This window comes from Pelecanus crispus, chromosome 1 (genome assembly GCF_030463565.1).
Source record: "Pelecanus crispus isolate bPelCri1 chromosome 1, bPelCri1.pri, whole genome shotgun sequence".
Lineage (NCBI taxonomy): Eukaryota > Metazoa > Chordata > Aves > Pelecaniformes > Pelecanidae > Pelecanus > Pelecanus crispus.
The window spans coordinates 126,534,708-126,556,833 of NC_134643.1; the positions used below are offsets into that span (position 1 = coordinate 126,534,708).

General features: G+C 45.5%; 1 protein-coding gene across 1 annotated transcript in view; it reads right to left on the reverse strand.

Moving 5' to 3' along the window:
- The window catches only part of C2CD2 (C2 calcium dependent domain containing 2), a 433,467-nt gene that overhangs the window by 240,893 nt on the left and 170,448 nt on the right, over window positions 1–22,126 (reverse strand). The gene's annotated exons all lie outside the window — the stretch shown is intronic.

A 22,126-nucleotide genomic window follows, 5' to 3' on the forward strand; every position in this document is an offset into this window, starting at 1 on the left:
ATGCTCAAATCCTACCTCACTGCAAAATGAGATGAAATAAGGGGGAACGCAGAGTTCAATGCCCTATTAGACATGAGGGAGGTTGTCAATGGACAAGAAGGGGCCCTAGTGCACAGAGATCTCCCCACCTGGGCAACACTGATGCATGACATCATAAAACATGGGCGAAAAACAGTGGGATGTAGTAATCAATCTGTTGAAACTGAAAATCCTAATCACAACATCAGAAAAATTAAACAAACACCCCAAAATAGTTCTCAGGAACTGAAACCCATAAATTGTCGACCTAGGGTTCAGAGGTGGAGAGCAACCAGGAAAACCGGTTATGGTTAATTTACCACAAATTGGAAATGTGCCTATGACTGACTAAACCTCGTGGCACACTTGCTTGGAAAGCTATTGATAACAGTGGTACAAAACGCAGAATTACTACTAGGTAGATTTATCCTGTATCTTTTATGATAGGGGTAATAAGGTGTGATAAGGGGTAACCTGTTTGGACTCTCCCTGCCGAAACAGGTTTTTTTTCTCTTTTCTCTCTCTGTTGCAGCACCCTGCAGGATGGCATATGAAAATGCTGTGTTCATGTTACTATTCCAAATCCTAGCAACATTGCCTCTCTTAGCCTGCGATCAAAGATCTATCACCTACCCCCACTGCAATTGTTGAAGGCTAACTCTGAAACTTAGCTAACATCGTAGCAGGAGCTGGCAAGTAAAAGACACTTAATCATCCTTAATCAGAAAAACAAACATTCAGCATCCTTTAACCAAAGACATCCCGGAACAACTAGACCTTGAAGAATTGCTGAGAAACTGATAAAAGGGAACATCTTACCCCAGCAGGTACTGGAGAAACTGGATGATTGCTGAAGAACAGTAACCGGGGGAAAGGTAATAATTTGTGAGAAAAAAAAAAAAAAAAAAAAAACAGAAATAAACAGAGTCTGGAAGTATAAATGAGAGGATTGCCTGCAAATGGGTGGAGGAGTCCTTCCTCCCTGCTTTAGTGTTGGTGAGGCTGAAGTTTTGGGTTTAACATCTTGGGAACTGATCTAGCACATTTAAAGAAAGCCCAGAGGAGAGCAGTGGGAAAGACCAGTAGCAAAACCTCCCTCCCAGGACTTCCAAGGCAATATCGTAGTATTGTTTTGCTTAAAGCAGATTAAGTCGAGGGGGAGTGTAAATTCTGCAAGTGCGCAGAAGCTGGAGGGCATGTTCTCCACGCCAGTGGATTTACAGAATACAGCAGGAGTTTTAGGAAAGACATTTAGGGAAACGGTGTTAGAGCATAATAGGTGTAGACAGTCCAACCTGAGTTTGCACACTTCAGTTACTGGAAGCTAATCAACCTCACCATGTAAACATCTGTCAAGAGTGATCTAAGTACAGCTGATCCTGATTTGGGACAAGAATATAGATTCTATGGTACAAAAGGTATTTCACAGGCAGTTTTCACTGAATATATGTAGGGTAACTTCTGGGGAAATTACCAATTCTAGCAACCACTTCTGAACTGTATCAACATATGTAGCTTCTGTATCACATTAGGATTTTGCATCCAAACGAGGTTATTTTTTTTTTTTCTTTGATGTACATACCCTGGAGACAATCTGCAGACCAAACAGTATTCAATCAATAATTGCTCTTCTGAAAGCACACAAACTGCATAAATGTTTATAAACCCCAAATGATGTCACCGTGCAGGTGAATGACAGCAGAACAATGGCGAGGGCTGCACTCCTCTGAGCCATGGAGTTGTTCCCTGGCAACTGCAGAGGCACTGGGCAGCCTTTGGAGCCACCACCAGTGCAAACAGGCCACTACCTGACAAGTGATTGAGAAATCATCTCAATGCCGTATTTCATGGAAGAGATATTGTTAATCAATTGCCTTTTCAGAATGTACAGACACCACTTTCTGCCTTTGGGGAAACTATTATGTAAAATTTCCTCTGATTAACAACTACATTGTTATTTCATTTCATATTTGTATTAGTATTAATCATATACATTTTATATGATAAGGTATTTGAATTCCAGAGGAATAGCATTTGGCAGCCGCTATTGTGTAAGAAAAAGCATGCTGAGATGAAGTTTGACATTAAGATAAACTGATCGAACGACTGCTAAAAACTCAAGCACCAATTGCTTCCCCGGCTTGGGACTGACTTTTGAAGCACAGGGCTAGGCGTAAAGGCAAGAGGGAGAAAGGGGAAAAGTAAGGGCTTTATCTAAGAGGCCCGGCTATTTATTAAATCAGCTGATCATGAAATACCAGCCCAATTAGTAATCACTGGTGCAAGGAACACCACGGACTAAGCCACACTGATGTTCAGTGCTCCCAACAGGTGACAGAAAGCTGCGCTCTGCCCTTGCCGTGTGTCTGACTGCAACAGAGAGCAGATCACCTCATCTGCAATGCTGCTCCCCGCTCTGCCACTGAGTTGTTCTGTGAGCCTGGGCATGTCTCTTTACCATTCTGTAAAACAAATTTAGTAAGAGTTTCCTGTCCTACAGTTAATTACACTGTAGGGGGTTGTGAAGTGCACATCTGGAAGTAGAAGGGCAAAATATCTCCAATGTAGTCCTAAGTTTCAACACCCATCTCCACGTAGAATTGCCTGAATCATCTGCTTCCCTGAAAACCTGCGACAAGATGTTTGGCAGTGATTTTGCTCAATTACTGAAATGAGCATCATGCCCTCTGCACTCACGTACATGAAGATTATGATTAGGGACTCCTCTGCAGCTTCTGGTAAAGCCCTAGACCTATAGCGTCAGCCTATACACTCCAGACCATCCATGCGATCCTTCTTCAGCCATGGCCCCTACTAATCCAACTTGTGGTCCATTGCTTGAAATGCCAGATGAGTTTGAGCATTCTCCTTATTTTGTATTCCAGCTACCCATTGTTTTGGGGGGCAGTTCTTAGTATTTTTTAGTTCCTTATCTATAGAATAAGCCACTTGAGAACTAGACTGGCAGAGTTAAAGATCCTCAGCCTGAATTAACCTGGGAAAGAAGAACGTTCCCCATGTAGTTTGCCACAACATTTATATTTCCACCACTGGGAATTCCACGGCTGCTTCTCAGTGTACTGCACTGAAAATGAACTCTAAGTCATAAATGGGCTTTTTAAAAAAGAAATGCCCCTGAAAATGTACATGACTTTACTGCTACCTCTGCAAAGACTGCTTTCAGTTAGATTTAACGAGGGGACTTTCCATTGACCTACTCCCTCTCCTCCCCAAGTTGGCATCAGCCTCTACACTGAGGCAGGAATTGTCATCTTTGTCACCTGCCTATTCAAAGAAATAAATTACCATTATTCTATGGTAGGTCCAAGGATTTGTGGCAACCAGTTCAGAAGAAGTAATGGAAAGGGGCTAGAGAGTAGTAAGAGAAGAGAGTGATGTATGCACAAAGTAACTCTAATATGCAGTAGGGGCCAAATCAATTCAATTTCAAAGTTCAGGATTAAAAACAAGTACAGAAATCTTCAGCTGCAGCAACATGTTGCCTTTGGCAGAGAAGTTCTGCCTGAGAAACTTTTCTGTCCTTGGCTGCTTACTTCCCAGCCACAACATTTTGCAATTTCTTCTGCAGACATGTCAGTGTGGCCCTGCTGTAAACTGGATCTCTAAAATGATTTGGTATAAATATCTCATTTTCTTTTTTTCTTTTTTTTTTCTAGCTTATTTCTTTTTATCCTAGATCCTTTCAGAATGCAAACCTGAGACATAAGCAGTTGTACTGGGAGGACGAGCAGTGAAGTGTGGCACTGGGAACCAACATGTTTTGTAACACTGCCCTCATCTGACTAAAATCTAGCTATCGGATGTCTTAAACTGCAGTGCCCTTCACCTCAGAATTAAATAACTCGTGCCCCGTGTATTTCAATTCCACGGGTCCTGCAGAGACAGTAGAAGAGGATGGGAATTGGAGACTGAGGGGCTTGAAACAGCAGAGATGGTAGAGGGGCAAATAGCAAGCTTCATCTGAAGGCCAGGAGAAATGTGCACAGGGAGCAAAGTTGTGTGTAAGGTGGTTGTGTGGAGGAGCAGCATGTGAATTGAAAGGGAGATGCTTTAAAGGAGACAGAAACTGGAAAAGGATGTGTACACATAACTGGGTGGCTGTGAAGCAATGCAGAGAAGAAGGAAGGACAGAATAAGAGACTGAAATGGCTCCATCTCGAGTAGGTCAAGAACAGAGGAATTAAGCCATTACCCACAGCAGGGCTATAACTTCTCAAACAAGGCGGCTATTTGACCTATCAGTACTGAAAGGTTACAGACCAAAGACTTTATCAAGCATAACTGACCCCAGTCTTTAGCTAGACAAAAAACTCAAACTTCTCTAAGTGACATCTTATGGACCATTTTGATGCCTGGTTAGTTGCAGTCCGCTATTCCTGGATCATCACCTCTCATTGTCTCTCTAACTTTGGACAATGTTTCAGCTCATCTGGAAGAAATCCTGCTTTAAAAGATTTGCCTGGAAGCAGCAGGACAGGTTGTGGTGGTGCCTCACATCAGTCACTTGCCATAGAAAATTCCCAGCTGCTCCTTTCTCTTTTTGTGCCAGCTAAGTCTCATTAGTTGTTGTATCAAGGGAGATGGTGCACTAGAGCAGTGGGTGTGGAGGGGACACACATTGTATCTCCACATGCGAATTTGGACAACCCTGAAAGCTGTTTTGACTTGTTCTCCTACTGCAAAAGCCCATCCTGGTCACTGCAGAAGAACAAAACTGCCATGCAGCAACAACCCCTATTCAAGCTTGTGACTTACCCCAAAAACACAGCTGAAAACACTTTCTTCTGCAGACCCAGACCTTTATAGCTCAGTCATGCAAGAAAGTTCCCTGCAGCTGTGATTTTTAAAGGCTTCCCAGGTGCTTTACATCTCCCTTTCAGTGTTTGCAGAATCCATGTAACGTGGGAAGCGAGCAGGTTTCAGGGAGTTTCTCTTTTGCTTGTTTTGATTGTGCACGTAGCCGTTTTACAAAAGGCACTGTGCGTTTTGGGCTAAGAGATGTGATTACTGCAACTTCCCTCTGTCGGGAGAGGCCTCATCTCAGAGGGCTAGTCCATGAGATAGCAGGTGAGAATGAAAGCAGCTTACAGTTACCCTCTTTCTTGTTTGCTTTGTCTTGCTTTTTGTCTCTCTCACCATGAACCTGCCTGTAGTCATGTTCCTTTCAAAACAAAAGGGTGGATGAAAGGGTTGAGTTTTGCTTCAGTAAAAGGAAATGACTTGTTTTCAGTGATCTGCCTGATGATTTTGCCAGCCTGTTGGTAGCTGCAGGAGCCGGGGTGGGGGGGAGCTTCAGCTGAAGGAAAGCAGGTGGGCACCCAGCCTCCCTGCTCTGGTGTGGGGCATTAGTTAACACGATGCGAGAGACACAGGCGCAAAAGCGGGTGAACTCACCAAGTAGGGTAAATCGAAGGGAAATACCGTACAGAAGTGCTCTGCACAGGTTCAACCTCTGACTGGCTCGTTTGGTGTTACTTGATCTGCAAAGGTGAGGCTCTGGTGGGGAGCCTGAGAGGACTCCTGTAGGCCTGCTCCAGAGCATGGCTGGTTGTGGCCCTCGGTGGATGTATTTATTACAAACCTCTGTTTCCAAGGAACAACTTTACTTTGAATTGGTAGCGTGGGGCAGAAGGGTGGCGCCTCCTCCTTACCTTTTAGCAGCTCGCTAATACCGTCTGCCTATATCGATTTTTAAGAGGGGTGAGGTGGGGGTACCCCCCACCCCCGGGCACCACCCTGGGACCTATCAGCTACCCCTCGGCCAGCCCCCCCGCCACCTTTTTCGGGGAGCCGCGGCCCCTCGCTGCGCCCCAGCTCGGCCTGCTGCCTGGCTGCGGCCGGCAGAGGGCGCCGCCGGCCCGACCATGGCTCTGCGGCGGGAGCGGGGCCCGGGAGCCACAAAAAAGACCCCCAAAAAAATCCTAAACCCCCAAACCTAACAGCTGCACTTCCTGTTTGCGTTTCTGGCTTCGTTACTAAGTGCGCTCGCTGCCTGGAGAGCGGCCTGGCGCCCCGTGCCCCCTCAGGACGCGCCCGGCCCTGTGCGGGCGAGGGCGCGGCGATTTGGGCGGGAAAGCGGTGGCGCCGCTGCCCTCCCTGGGGCAGGGGCCGCTCCGTCAGGGCCTGCGGGGGGCCTGGAGTGAGCTCTGCCCTCCCCTTTCGGGGGTGGTCGTGCGTGGCCTCCCTGCGTGGGCCCTTCTCCCGCGAAGGCGCAGGGACTGCTGCCCTTGGGGACCGGCTGCTGCAGGTGCCGGGCGTTCTGCGGCAGCCAGCTCTGTGCAGCCTGGGGGGGCAAGGGTGGGGTGCAGTGGAAACTGGAGGGCCCCCGACTAACTGTGACGAAAGCATCATTGCCTGCCATTACTCCATGTGGAGGAAATGCCTACAGCCTCTGGGCTTGCTTTTATTTTTTTTCCCCTTGAGTGGTATACATGAGTTTTTAGTCCGGATCCTGAGCTTCAAGAAAAGCCCCTTTGCCCTTGTGTAGACTTCAGGGCCATTTACGGGCTTTCCAGAGCTCACCCTGTGCTGAGTGTGCAGCGGGAGATACTGTAAAAAGCACTGACCTCCCTCCCAGGGGCTCCGGTGCTTCTGGGTTGGGGTAGACCCGTTTGGCCACTGGAGCAAACAGTGGTTCAGGCTCAAGATGCAAAGCATTCTTCTTTCACTTCTTCCCTTTTACTCTTCTCCAATCTATACAATTTAAAAAAAGTTGCAACGGGATCGTGGGAATGCGGATGTTGCATGCTTTCCATGCACTTTTGTCATTAAGTGTCTGGCGTTCACATACTAGTACGTGACTCCTTAACAGGGAAATGGAATATTGAAACCACCCCATCCCCAATAAATACACCACCAAGGTTGTAATTGTACCTTATTTGGGGAGCTCTTGGATGAGAATTCCTGTGACGGAGTCTCGTTTTGAGAGCCTGATTCTGATCTGACCGGCTTTGTGTTTGCTCCTTTGGATATTATGCATTGAAATAGTGAGTGGCGTTGCTACAGAGCTGAAGGGGTTCAGGCCTTACGGTAGTTTGCAATGTGCCTCTTCAGTGGATCTTATTAAATAAATACATAAATAAATAAAATTCCAAACTCCTTAGTGGCCACTATGTCTAGACCAGTGTGTGAACTTACTCCCTCCACCTAGTCCTGTTTGTCTACTTTCTTGCCTGGGATATCGTTGCCCGAATTCGAGGCTGTGAACTTCAGGTCCTCTGTGGAAGGGCATGTCTTTGTGGTGCTTGTTGAGATGGTGCCTTTTGTAATGGTGTCCTCACCTGAAGGTTCGTAGTGCTCTTGCAGGGTCGCAATAAATAGACTCTTTCAAAGAGTCTATCAGGTGAGGTAATCAGAGCAATGCGTTTGTGTGAGAGCTTATATGGCTGTAACAGAGCAAAGACACATGCAAGGAATTGATGATATTTAAGCATTTTGCTAGTGAAGACACTAGCTGTCCTGTAGGAACAGGAAAGCTATTGTGGACCTGAATCTGCCTGTCTTCTGGTGCCAGTGCCCCACAAAAGCATGCATTTTGTATATTTAATGCTATTCAGCTTAGCAGAAGGTACAGCCTGGGACCAGTCAGCGAACATAATTAAAGAACACTCAGCTTCCATCCCTCATATAAAGGTTGTGTATTCATATTTCAGTTATTTAAGTCAGCCTCCAGTGTTTGTAAAGTGTCTGATGTTGTCTTAGTGCTGTGTAAACAATAGCAAAAACAAAGCAGAATTAATTTCAATTAATCTGAGACATTCATAACGGGGATTAGAACAATAAACAAGTTTTATAATCATCCTTCCTCCTTGTGTGTGAGATTATTTGACCTCTTTAGGCTAATCAGACTTTATTTGTCAAATTAACTGTAAAATTCAGTATTAGTAATCCCAGACAGTCAAAACTTACTCAAGCTTCATCCCTCCTATTCTATTCCCTCCAAGTGGGGGAAAGATTATTTTCTTTAAAAAAAAGAAAAGTTTGGAATACGAACAGTCTTGATCTAACTTTCTTAAAATTTGGGTTTCTGTGTTTCACTCTACATTTTTAACCTTTAGAATAAAATTTTTCATTTTCAAGCTTTTTCTTAGCATTTCTGATGTTTGGATTTTTTTTTTAGTGAAACCTGAGATTCCTGCATAATTGCTTGCCTTTGGGAGTTCAGATTTTAATTAAAAAAAGAACAACGTGGGACAGTTGTGATAAAATTGTAAGAACTGGCAACACATTTGAATTTCGAAGCCAGGTAGGGAAGCATTGTGAAAGAGGAGAAAACAGCCTGACTGTCAGGAGACTTTCCTGATGATGAAACCCTGTGGGATTATGGATAGCTGGCTGCAGTGCCCAGAGGACCCAGAGGAAGGTTTATAAGTCACCTATACCCACTGCAAGCACAGGAAAATGCAAATCTTCAACCACCAAGACTGCCTTGTATTCATGGTGTTTACTAGGCTAATCCTCCCCTCTCCCCAGCTCCTTATCTGTTGATAATCTTTCCTTATCGTGATACGCATTTGAAGTGCATGCACTTTTGGGGGCAAGGGTGGTGCTGGCACAGACTCTGCCCTGTGCCAAGCAGATGCTTAAGGGGAATCCACAAGGCTCAGGGCAAAAGTTGAGACCATGACTGCCTGTTTATCGGTCTGTATTGTTTAAATGATGATTCATTACTTGCTCAGAACAAGGAACTGGGCAATGCTTGCTCCCTTTCCCCGAAGGACCCTAGTGCCTGACACCAAGAGTGGCAGAAAAGTCCTAATCTTCAAAGAGAGATAGTAAAAGTTCTTCTGTCAGAGGTGTTTTAGATAGCACCGAACAAAGTCTTGGAGAGCTATTAACTACACTAAATCTGAAAAGGAGATAACCCAGCAGATCTCTAGTTTTGCATTGCAGTATAATTACAGGTGAGCTTTACTGTCACAGAGCCAGCTGTGTACCTGGGTGCTGGGGAGAAAACTGGTGATACCTTACTGCTGTGACTCTTGTTTCAGCACAAAAGCATGCATCTCGTGAACAGGCATGTCTGGTCAGAGAAGCAGCATCGTGCTTAGCATTCATGGTATTCAGCAATGTTGAGAGGTATTAATTCATGGTCTGATGAGCTTGTCTTGCGTCTGCTTTTTGTATCGAAGCTCTCTGAATTTCATAGCTTGTTATTCTGAAAGGATAGCCAGAGTGTCATTCTCCTAGCACGAACAGCATGCTCAGTTAATGTAACTCAAATATCTGAGTAAGAACTGGGGTAAGGATGGAGCCTGTATCCTGATCTTATCAGTACTTGATAATGGAAGTTCATTCAGTAAGACAGCACCACGCACCGCGTGGGCAGAAAGGAAATCTTCTGTTTCAGAAAGGCTGATCTAGCACACAGGTGAATGGAAAATGTGTCATCCTTCAGGTCCCCAAAGGAGCAGTGTCCTTATCTTACGTTTGCCTTGTAGTCAGGGACATGACCCTGCTTTTTAGCCATAGGGCTTTGGTGTGCAAGCCGTTGTGGTGGCTCATCCCATCACCTTGTTCTCTTCCTCATACCGCTGTGTTCAGTATGCGCATATGCTCTTGTACCCTCCCTATACTCAGCACTCCAAATGAAGGCAATTTGATTTCACACAATAAAAAACTAACAGTACTGTCGTGTACCAGCGGATTATCCTGCACGTTGGGGTGAAGTCACCCAGAGGGAGACTAAATAGTGGTCCAGTTACCAATTTCCCCTGTTTTTTCATACTAGGAAGTGACTGGAAATTATCCTGGCTTTTCCATTGTGAATTCTGTCATTAGACTGTTTTAGAGCTGCTTCTCCATTCACCACCACCCCCCGCCGGGTGCTCTGGCCTGTTTAAGGCTGGTGCTTGCTTTGTGTTACCATCAGAGAAACAGCCCTCCCCAGTCAATCAGCTCTTAAACTAAAATATGTTTCAGAAGTATGTTTAGCTTTGATTGGGAGGGGTGGGAAGAGGTTCTCCTGTCTCTGTTTGCCTCTGCTTTACTTTGAAGCCTTCAAACATCTTCATTGCCTGGCTCTGTATGCCTCTCAAACATGGGAACCAGTAGAGAGAATATGATGAAACAGGTATTTAAGGCAATTAAGGGGCAGGCTGGAGCACAGGCTGAGTTATCAATCATTGCATGATCTACCTGGAGAGGTGAAAGAACAGTGTGGGTACTTGGCACATACCTGTCAGGTACCAAAGAGGGGCTGTCTGGGGATTTTTTTTTTTTTTTAACTAAATATGCAATGAAGTAGATAAAGTTGTTAGTTTACCTGCTCATGTCATATGGTTTCAGATAGTACTCTAAATCAGTACTCTGGAGGAGCTAAGAACAGGAAATTGCTTTTCCAGAACTCTGAATAAAAGCTCAGTTCCAGGACTAAAGCAGAAGATGGACTGAGAATCCCAAAGTGACACACAGTATTTAACTCTGGCTTTTTAAAAAACCCTGTGCACAGCTGCAGTAATCCAAAACAAAAGTGTTCAGCTTAGAGAAATGGAAAGGTTAGAAGTGCTTTAGCCCCCCCTGCCCCTCCCCCCAATCTGTAAGGGATCTGATTACATCCTAAAATGTCTTCATCTTGTTATTCCTGCTCAAAAAAACCCAGAAATTGTGAATAGATTTTTACAATGTTTTCTGTAAAAACTCTGCAAACTGCATCCATAACCTATTTACGCTCAATATATTAGTGGTTCAATAATAAGAGACTTACACAACCATTTATTTGTCTTACTGTTGACAGGATAATACTCTAGCCATTACAAATGGGTAAAAATGAAAAGTTCTGCCTGCCGCCAGTTTAAACTATTGGTTGCTGTTCTGCAGTTTGGAGCTCTGCTGGTAGTTTGAGGCCATGGAGCCCTTCTAACCAGTAATGCTGATGAGCTTACTAGTGCTGATTGACTCTACTGGTGGGTTTAGGTCTGTGAAACACTTTAAAAATATGGCAATGACCTGTCAATCTCAAACTCCGAGAAACACCAGTCTAAGCAAAGAATGTGGAAAGGGAAAGAAACTGAAGCTGTGTGTGGTGGTATGGCCAAGCTTAGAAAACACTTGGGAAAACAGACTGGGACTTTTTTCTGTAGCTGTGGTGGGCTGACCCTGGCTGGATGCCAGGTGCCCACCAAAGCTGCTCTATCACTTCCCTTCTCAACTGGACAGGGAAGAGAGAAAAGAAGGAGAAAGAAGAAAATGAAGAAGAAAAAAGTCAACCAGCCAAACAAAAAAAGCCCAAAAAGCCCATGGGTTGAGATAAGGACAGGGAGAGATCACTCACCAACTACTGTCACGGGCAAAACAGACTCGCCTTGGGGAAATTAGTTTAATTTATTGCCAGTCAAAACAGAGTAAGGTAATAAGAAAGAAAACCAAACCTTAAAACACCTTCCCCTCACCCCTCTCTTCCTCCAGAGTTCAGCTTCACTCCTGCTTTTTCTCTACCTCTTCACCAGCAGCGGCAGGGGGATGGGGAATGGGGGTTGCGGTCAGTTCATCAGACATTGGGGGAGGACTCCTCACACTCTTCCCCTGCCCCAGTGTGGGGTCCCTCCCATGGGAGACAGTCCTCCACGAACTTCTCCAACATGAGTCCTTCCCACAGGCTACAGTTCTTCACAAACTGCTCCAGCGTGGGTCCCCCATGGGGTCACAAGTGCTGCCAGCAAACCTGCTCCAGCGTGGGCTCCTCTCTCTCCGTGGGTCCACAGGTTCTGCCAGGAGCCTGCTCCAGCGCAGACTTCCCACGGGGTCACAGCCTCCTTCGGGCACATCCCCCTGCTCCGGCGTGGGGCCTTCCCCGGGTGCAGGTGGATCTCTGCTCCCCCGTGGGCCTCCATGGGTGCAGGGGCACAGCTGCCTCACCATGGGCTGCACCAGGGGCTGCAGGGGAATCTCTGCTCTGGCGCCTGGAGCACCTCCTGCCCCTCCTTCTGCACTGACCTGGGGGTCTGCAGGGCTGTTCCTCTCACATATTCTCACTCCTCTCCTCTCTCTGGCTGCAGTTGGTGTTGTGCAGCAACTTTCCCCCTTCTTAAATATGTTATCCCAGAGGTGGTACCACCATTGCTGATGGGCTCAGCCTTGGCCAGCCATGGGTCTGTCTTGGAGCCATCTGGCATTGGCTCTGTCGGACACAGGGGAAGTTCTAGCCGCTTCTCACAGAAGCCACCCCTGTAGCTCCCTGCTACCAAAACTTTGCCATGCAAACAGAATACATTAGTATCAGTAACTGAATTCCAAAAAACAAAAGGCGTTGGTGTATTTGGTTTTGGTTGTTTGGGGTTTTTTGTTGGTTTTTTTTTTTTTTTTTTTTTTTTTAAAAAAAAAGAGGTTTTGATGGTAATGTTTTTTAATAAATTGTTCTCTGATAGAAGAAAGCTTTCGTGGTGGTGTTATTTAAGCAAAACCCCACTAGGTGTCCTCAGTCTGCAACGTGACCTGAGAAGCTACAATTTCTCGTACAAGAGTTGAAGTCTGAGGTGTGGGAAACAAAGCCGGTTGGAAGGCTGCGGGCTTCCTCCTACTCCTCCGCATTCCCGCAAAACAGCATTGAAAGTCGGTTCTGGTCCTGAGAGCATACCTGTGTCAGTAGTAAAGCACTCATCAGTGTTTCCATGCTACAATGAGATGCCTTTAAATGCAAGAAAGTAAATGTGTTCTGAATACATCTTGACATGCACTGTAGATGTGTTGTCTACTTGGAAGGGCATGGGTCACTGTGTTCATCTTAAGTACCAGACTAAAGAATAACTTTGAAGAATCTCATGTTCATTTGGAGCATAAGTAGGTCTGTTATAATCAATGAACTTGAACAATCAAGGAACCTCAGTATTTATCAGTATTAGTTTGAAAATACCCGAGCACGTGTGCATGCAACCAAGTTTCACCTGAACTTGCAAACCTCTTGAGTCAATGAAGGTCATCGGGAAACCAGAAGGCTTTCTTCTGAATCTTTTGGTATGTTTTTTTGCTGTAGGGTTAGGAATACCCCAAGCACTGCTTTCCTACTACTGCCTTGCATTTCCCCCTTGGTGATGGTAGAAGTGTGGAGAGCGCTTCAAGTGTATCTCTGCTTCACTGAACCTATTTCATCCTGTTCATTGCCTTTTAAGTTCAAAATCTCTGTAGAAAGCAAAGATATTTGAAGTCTTTCAGGCAGAAATTAGTATGTTGACAAGGACTGTGTTTCAGAGTGTCTGAAACCCAAATTTGGCCTTACTAAATTAAAAAAATCACTAAAAATCCTACTAGCTGTTTTCTGTGTAGCTCCAGCAGGCTTGCACTAGTGTTCCTAATGAGTTTTGTAAATAATCCCAGTGCTGTATTTGTTTTTAATATTGAATACTGCTTCTGAAACACAACAGAACAATCTTCTTTGAATTTTTCAGTAATCTTTTTAATAAGTCGGAACACTAGGTCTCCATGGGACCTCGCACGTTGCTGTTTCAAAATATTGAAACCATTCTCTACTTCTAGGAGAAAATTGTTTTTAATGAACAGAGACTGTGGTTCAAAATATACATTAGCAAAAAACAGATTATTAAGGGGGTTAAACACTCATGAGACTTGCAAATTGACAACTTTGGAGGAGAAAGTTCTCTGCATAGCCACAGGGCAAATAAAGCAAGGGCAGAAGAAATACAGGCCCTGACAAAGTGCTGTAACATTGGCCCCAGGTTGTCCCATTTCTGGCTTGGTTGAATGCTTGGCCTCTCTTCCCAAAGGCTGAAGCTGTTGCTCTTTCTCCTTGTTTCGAGTCCTTCAGGGCGCATCTGTTGCCCTGTAACCTCCCCTGGGTAATTTTTTCCCCTCTTCCTAATGTTGATGATCTCAATACAACTCTGGAATAACCAGTGGCTCTGGCGCCTTCATGCTTATCTTGCTTTGAAATGTAGGGTTGGACCTCCCTTGAGTAGTCACATGAATTCACTGAAGGAAACCAGACATTTTGTGGGAGCATCGAAGAGGGGAACTTGACCCTTTTAGCAAGGCAGACCTCCTGTCCTAAAAGGCAGGAATTGACATGACTCACCGTAGGCTTTGAGTGGTGTATTTCCTGATCCAACTCTTCTTCCCCTGTATTTCTCATCTCATTCTGATTTAGTCATAAAGTTTTATGAGCGCTTTTCTTCCTGGCCTTTTTACCCTAGCTCAGTGCTCTTAAGCAGCCCTTTGTTCCTTTTAGTCATCCACCCACAGCTTTCCCAGTTTTATTAGTGCCAAAATGAATGTTCCTACTTCTCCAGGCCATTCAGCACACATTGATTCACCCAACTTCTAATCAGTCTTTTCTTATTCCCAGTGTGGGACTGGGAATTAGCTGAAATTTAAATAGAATCCTGTAGATTAGGATGTCTGCAGAAGCAGATCCCCTTTTGTATGGCACAGAAGATAAGCTTTAGCTTTCTAAATGCTCCAACAATCTTTCCGGCATGATTAGCACTCCAGGGAGTGTTCCTGTTATCCAGAATGGCTTTAATTGTGCCCTTGGGGTATTGTGAGGTGGGAGGGAAGACAACCTGTGTTAGGGAAAGATAAATCATTTATCACGTTTCTGGATGTTTTGAAAGTCCCCGGCAAACATCAGGTTGGAGCAGAAAGCTCAGCAGTGATTCCTGCTGGGAGGCAGGCAGCCCTGCGGTGGCTCACAGCTGATTGCACTGGCAGAGGAGGTTGGCACGTCACCTACCTCCAAAACGTGTGCTCTGTCCAAGGCACTCACTCTTTGGGAAGACAAGGTAGCTTTTTAGGAAGATAAGGTGTCCTGTGGCTGCTCTCCCTCAACTGTAGCGCTGGTGGTTTGTGCGGGGGTCTCAGCCTGGAGACTTCTCTTTGGCCTCATGGGCAGTAGATTTATTTGTAACTCCTTTATAGGAATAACTAGCTCTAAGGTCAGGTCTTTGTTCTGTCTCTCCTTGTAGAAGAATCCCTGCTGTCAAGAAGCAGCTTGCATAGAGGGAGCAAGGATATAATTTTTCTCTGGTCTTTAATTAGTGGGTTTTTTTAATGGTTTCTTCACAAGCTAGCCCTTTAGGTTGCTACTATTTCTGACTTGTCTGACTCTGCTGTCTCCTTCTCTCTCCCCCTCCCTCCCTCCATGCCCTGGCCCTCTTATTTCCATTTCTGTGTCTTTTCTCCCCCTGCTTGTTGCATTTCCCTCCCTGCAGAGTTTCATACCTCTTCATGATCTACACTCCTACCACAGTCTTTGCTTAACCTACAGAAAAGGTCAACTGTTGAAGAATTAATGTTGACATTGAACTGTCATCGCTGTTACTCTGCTGTGCTGAGGTTGCTGTGAGATGGCCAAGAGAGGTCTAGCTGCTGAGTCATTGTTTGGAGACCTCTGCAAGCCTGGGCATGTGTGACTATCTCCACTTGGCTCTTTTTTTGACAGGCCTCCCCAGTAACAAATGAGGGCTAGAGACTTGTCCATTAAAAAACAATGAAAAACAAAGGAACCCTCTAACACACATTTAGCACCTGGATTTCTACCCAGAGCAAACGAGGCTTACAAACCATATGCTCTACTGCCTTTCTGCAGAGGCATGTCTCAAGTTTTGTGGGGCTTCTCTTCTGCTGTTGTGAAGAGCAGGCTGGATCTACAGTCAGGAGTAGCACTGAGGCTGGTATTTAGATGGCCAAGCAAGTCTTAATATCCATGGGAAGGTTCTGCATTTCCATAAAGTTTGGGATTGCTTGCATACCAGGTGGATTCTATAGCAAAAAAAGTCCAGTCACAGGTTTAGTTATGCAAAATGGGGAGCATGAGCTGAATTACATTTGTTTTGAGGATATTTCTAATATAGCATTAAACTAACTTCAGCAAATGGTGCACTTGAATCAACTCCCACCAGAGCCAGCAGCAAGATCAGGTTCCCCAAAGATGAACATGATGCTTAAATAATACTAGAAGTTCTATGTGACCGTTGGGCTTCTCATACAAAGAAAGAGCAGAGAGTAGACCAGGTGTGTATTAAGCAAGCAGAAGAGGTGACTGCCCACAGGCCAAACCCTGGTTGCCCTCCCTTGCCCTCCCCCTGCACACCCCAATAGTCAGGGTGTCCTCTGCCCGGCTACCTGCCATGGGGTGGGTGGAGGGAGGAGAAGGAAGGAAGGAGAGCAGGAGCTTCCACTTTTGGTAGCAACAAGATACCGAGCCTTGACCTGAACTCCTACCTTGGAGCAGGGCAAGGAGCACAAGGGGCAGAGCATGGGCAGAGCAGAGGCAGCAGTCACCCTGCTGGTGGTGGTGGTGGGGACGGAGCTGAGGCAGAAGCTGGGGCATGGCCCTGAGCTGCCCAGCAGGATCTGGAAGGAGATGACAGTCTTTGGCCTGGTGGAGCAGGTGACAGCCCTCCAGTCTGTGCTCAGAAAAAGTCTATGACAAGCCTCTTTGCAGGGAGGAGGAGAGAAAGAGAGACTTGGGAGGGCAGCAGTGTGGAGAAAAAAGAGGAAAAGTAAGGAAGTGAAGGTCAATTACAAACTTATTTATTAATTAATTTCTTGAGTTAATGGGACAATAGAAATTATCTTCACAAATGCTGACAATTAGAATTTTTAACTTGAATGAATCTGAAGTAGTCCGTTTTCTTCTTGAAGCTTTCTTTCTTTGGTTTCAGAGTATGATTTGAAATACCTTCATTAAAGAAATCATTTTCCAAATATCAGGTTTCTTGGTGGGGGAACAGGAAAATTATTTCAAAAGACACTTCTTTTGTGCACACACATATATAAAAGTCTGTCAGGAAGAACCTTCAGTAACTTGCATGAAATACGTAGATTTTAAAATGGTATCTTTCAACACAGAAATCTAATTAATAGACACAGCTTACTTTTTCTTCTTAAATGAAGTAATCCTCTCTAAGGCTGTTATGCCAGCTGTGTGCTGGAGCCGAGAGTTCAGGTATTTGTAGACAAGTCACTAACGGGGTGCTGAAAGAAATGACCTCTTGTTTCTCATGACCAGGGATGGCTTCATAATGAATGTCTGTCCCGATGCCCTAAAGTAGAACCTGATGTGGACCAGTTTGCATTGTAATGATGATACATTATTGATACAAGGAGAAGTATTTCACCCAGTTACAGCGCAGACCTCTCCCATAATATCTTCTTGTGCAAGTGCATTGAAATATCTGTTGACATTGAGTGTGTCCGGCTGTGTCATTATGTTTCCAAACAAGCCACTCCTTCTCCCCATTGTTTCCTAAACCTCTCTCTGGAGAAATTATTTACTTCAGTGCTAACACACAGTGGGGGGGGGGGAAAAATGTATATATAAAAAAGTAAGCCCAAGAAATCTGTAGCAGGGCACTTTTCAACTAGTAAAGGAAGGAAGTGCTTTTGTTGGGTGTGGTTTTAGGAGATCATTTCATTCCATTCTACTACATTTTTTTTCTTCATACTGAAGTTTCTTCAGGAGGGGAGACTACTCGCACTAAGCAGATCCATCAACTGTCAGCTGACAACTGTCTCAGCTTAATTCCAAGAGTGAATTGCCCTCAAAAGACTTTTATTGCCACATCTGTTTTTTCTGCCCTAAACATTAGTGCTTTTGGATGGTAACTTGTCTGTTGACACATTGTCTTCCTGCTTCCCAGACGAAGTACTCATCCACATTTAAAATGCTTGGGATTTTTCAGGGGAGGGGAGACTCTTATTTTTTTTATCATAGTGTTTGATTATCAGTAGTGCTGGACTGTATAAAAGCATGAAACAAAGGGAGCCTTTCATATAAGCTCAAGTTTATTGTCAGCACAGGAATGTCTTGAAAAAAGTACAGGGGCCAATGCTTAGGGAAGGTGACTATTCTGTATCTCTACAGATATGAACACATAAGTAGGTATTTACAGGTGAATGAAACTTGGAATTCCTGTCTATTGAGAGGTTTATGTGCTTTTATGCTGAATATAAAGTCATTTAAAAAAAAATTTGGTCCAGAAATGCTTCAGAGCCTGTCAGTTGCTGCTACTGAATTGTCAGGTGTCCAGTTGAAACTGAAATTAGGGCATGTCATGTCCTTTCTTCTTTTAGGATCAAGCTTCTATGTTGAAAAATATCTCCATTGAGGAAATACTGTATGGCTTGGATGGGTAGAAAATATATCACAAAAATCTAACTGTTCAGCTCAGCAGAAAACAATAAGGGCATAGTATACCTAAATTTCTGTACTATGTGACTGATCTTAGAAAGGTGGTGTTAAGCTGCCCAGAAAAGCCTGAAATTGTGCAAAACAAAAAATTTAAAGTCGGAGGTCAGAGTAATTTTTAATCCAAAAATATTTTGGTCGGGAAATTCAATCTTGCGTGTCTTTTATTACATATAAAAATGGCAGAGACTTTTTTGTGGAACTATGCACGTACACTTCTTGCCTCCTGTATGTAGTCTGTAAAGCAGTCAAACAATGACAGAATCCAAGTGAGTAATGGGGTTTTTTTCCTAAGAGTTTATGTGTGCAGGGATTTATATATCCTGTTGCAATGTGGCTGAGTTACCCTGTGTGGTAACTTCAGAAACAGATTCAGTGTGAATTACCTTGCCAGTTAAGGAGAGTTATATACATCCACATACTTATTCAGTAAAATGCCAGATTACAGAGCAAGTTCTGTGAGACCAATGGTGATGCCAAAAACTGTGTCTGATGAGACTGGAGGGGTGTTAGTCACCCTATACTTGAGCTGGATAGGAAATTTGGCCACTGTGCAAAATTAGCAGGAGTCTTAAGTTCAACTCATTTGGTCAGTTTTGAAGTCTGAGTTCCTCCACATTTTGGAAAGAAACCCCTCAGGTGTTACATGCCAGTCCGCTTTCGGGTGCTTACATCTCCATTTATTTCTTTATTTGAACACACTGCTAATTGTGCCAGTTAACAGTAAAATGAGGTTCAAAAATGCATTCGGAGCAGAAACACCCATGGTGGTTTAAGGGCAGACTGGCTTTTGGCAGCAGAAGTCCACCTTTGGTGGCAGAGAGATCGTGCACGTGTGCTTTGGCTGTTTTGGTGCCAAGTGATTGCCCGTAACAGGGTCTGAGCTAGCCTGTGAGCTCAGCCCTGGCGAGGTCGAGGTGCTGGCACGTGGTCTGTTTTACAGCCTTGCTGGTGGCTGGCCATGCAGTGCAAAGGCCTGGGTTACAAGCAGCTTAACAGGTAGCAGCATTCCAAATTGCTGCTATTAAACTTGGCCTTGCATGCTTGACCCATGGCCTTAAAAGCTTTTCTGGAACTGCTCTCCTGTAAGCCGGTAATGAGACCTTTGCAATTTCTGAGCTTGTTTTAGTAAACTGATCTTATCTGAAGATCGAAATAGATTTTAAAGGTGCCAAGTCCTTGCAGTATATCTCCTATAACAACACGCTTGTCACAACAGGTGGAGGTTTCAGACGGAACAGCACATTGGGCTCGGCCACTCTTCACGCTCCCGTCAGCTTCAGTGAGGCTGTGGGAGGGATGCAAACCCTCCCATTGTACAGAGTGATGTGACTTTTGCGGCTATTTTGAGTACGCATTGCACTCTGGTCTCTGGTTTGATCTGTTGTTACCACTGTGTTCATAAGGACAATATTTAGTTTGACACACGTGGTGTTTTTCTTTTCTGTATCTTGCTATTAAATCCCTGACGGAAAGCACGTTGCTGCATAATTACACACTGGCATCTTCCTTTGGGTTTAGAAATAAAACTGCAGGTGTCTGCAAGGGGACTCTCTTTTTCTGTCTATTCAAAGAAGTAAGAGCCATCTTGTAAAGCTTGCAATGTACTCTTGTCCTTTCAGCCTCAACCAGAAGGAATTCTGCAATAATGTTTGGTGACAGATGTCTGTGGGGGTGATGGGGTTTTATTTTTCATCTTCAGAAACGATGTTTCAGTGATGCTGAAACACTTTACAGCACTTACAGGGTGTTATATAATAACTTAAGTGTGCTCTCGGAGGAGTCAGAGAACTTTGACCAGGAAATCAGGATGGGGAGAACAGTCATCACGGGTCAGGGTGTGCAGCTGCTTGCGGTGGGGAGGAGGTCGGGCAGCCTCCGAGTCTTGGAGCAGAGCCGGACTGGAGACACTGCTGCTTTGGGATTTCATCCCAAATGTGGTGGTGGTGGAGAAGCATTAAACCACAAACAGGATGAGGTGTCTGTCAGTCTGTGGGCAGTGCTGGCAAGGATTGTCCTGAGAGCTGAACAGAGAGGTGCTTAGTGACCTGCGCTCTAGGTGGTAAAAATCTGCTTGTGGGCAGAGCCGAAACTGGGGCGAGCAGATGGCATTCAAGTGCTTTCCTTGCCCGACAAACCCCAGCTGTCCCCACAGCCTTCAGCAAAGACAGCACAGGGTGACATCTTTGCACTCAGTTGGCATAGTTGCAGCCCCTTATGGGACAGAAGGTGGTGGATGAAGTCCAGCCATGCACAGTGGTGCCTGTGCCTCGTGGAAAAGCTCCTCTCCATACTGTAGTCCAAAGCAGAGTTGGGCTTTCCCTGCCACCATCTCTAGAGCATACCCAAAGTCCGCGGTGAGCTTGCAGCTATGTACCTTGTAGCTATGCTCAGGTTGCAGCATGGAGCTAGCCCCCCCCGCCCCCCCCAGGTATTTTCTAGGTGCATCATAGATGCTATTAAATACAGGAGGGGGTAGAAGAAAATCGGCTTGTCTAGTGCTGTTTTGTCAAAATACAACCAGGACAAGTGCAAACTAATTAGAAATCTAGACAACTCCCATATAAAACGCAATGGTGTGTCATGTGTGTGCCAACACGCAAAGTCATTACTCAGTTGTTGTTCAGGCAAAATTCCCACTGAGTAAGGTCAGAGTAATCACCTCAGGATCTGGCCCTCCTGTGTTCCTCTCCAGTTGCCATAGTGCCTGCCATGTGATGAGCACAAGGTACTTTCTGATCTCAGCTGGGTGCGTGTCTCACTCACGGCTTTGCTGAGTCAAGGCAAGGCTTGGCATGGCACCTGGATGTCACTCGTCCTCTCCAAGAGGAGACAAAAACCTCGTGGGCTTCTGCACGTTGTCCTCCTGCAAGCCCCTCCATCCCTGCACCGTGTTACTGAAATTGTCACAGCGATTAGGCAACGCTGCGTGGAGGCTGCTGCCTATTGGAATGATCATGGTCGATTTGTGATCATTATTCCTTCATTACATCTTCCCCTGCCTTTCCATACTAGTGGGCAGGCTAACTGGAGGCAACTGGGGCCATGCTCTTCACCCACCCTTCCCCAAAAGCCCTGCCAGGCTTTTCCTCCCTGACGGACGGTGAGGGAGGAAGGCCGGTGCCTGGGTGCAGGCCCCCCTGGCATCAGGGCACTTGCCTCCAGCCCTGCTGTAGCCATGTGCTGCCTCAGCCCCCGGCCTTGCGTCGTAGTTTCCTGGAGGTACGTGCATGTCTTGCTCCGTTGGTACAGGTTTGGGGCTTGTATGCACCTGGGGCTCCTCCTGTGCTCCCTCAAGATCAGTAATGGTAGAGCTGTGGTGGTTTTGGATGCTTTTCTTTGTGTGGAGAGATGTTTCATTAGTACCCAGGCCAGCCCTTTCCAGCTCGAGGCGTCTCATCTGCCTCTGATCTGCAGGGATGTATCAGATCCTTCACACACCTCTCCCCAGATCAGTGTTCCTCCTCAAAGGCCTCCTCCAGGGCCTGTCCTGAGCCTTGCTGGTCTCTCTGGAGGTCCATGGGGTTGGTCTGGCTCCCTTATTGTGGGTCAGCTTTCAGCATCTGCACCAAAGTTTTTGATATGCAGATGCGAGAAGGTGGGCGCCATTTTTTTGAGGGGTAGGGCTCCGAGTAGTCCTTAATGTCAGTGCTATGAACACGGCTAGGCATGAACTGTGTCATGCTGTGTTCCCATCCCTCTATTTCAGGGATTTTCAGTTCCCTGCATCCCTTTCCCCTGACTCTGCCATCTCCCTTCAGGGATGGCTTGCATGTCTAACTTAAATACCAGGGGCTCTCATCATCCTCCCATCACTCCCCATTCACCGCACTGGGCAAGGAGCTGCGTGCATCTCGCAGCTGTACCCTGTGTTTCCCTCCTGGGTCTTTCACACCTGCCCCACACCAGCTCCCCTCTGCTCTCCTTTCCTCCCCGGGCTCCACC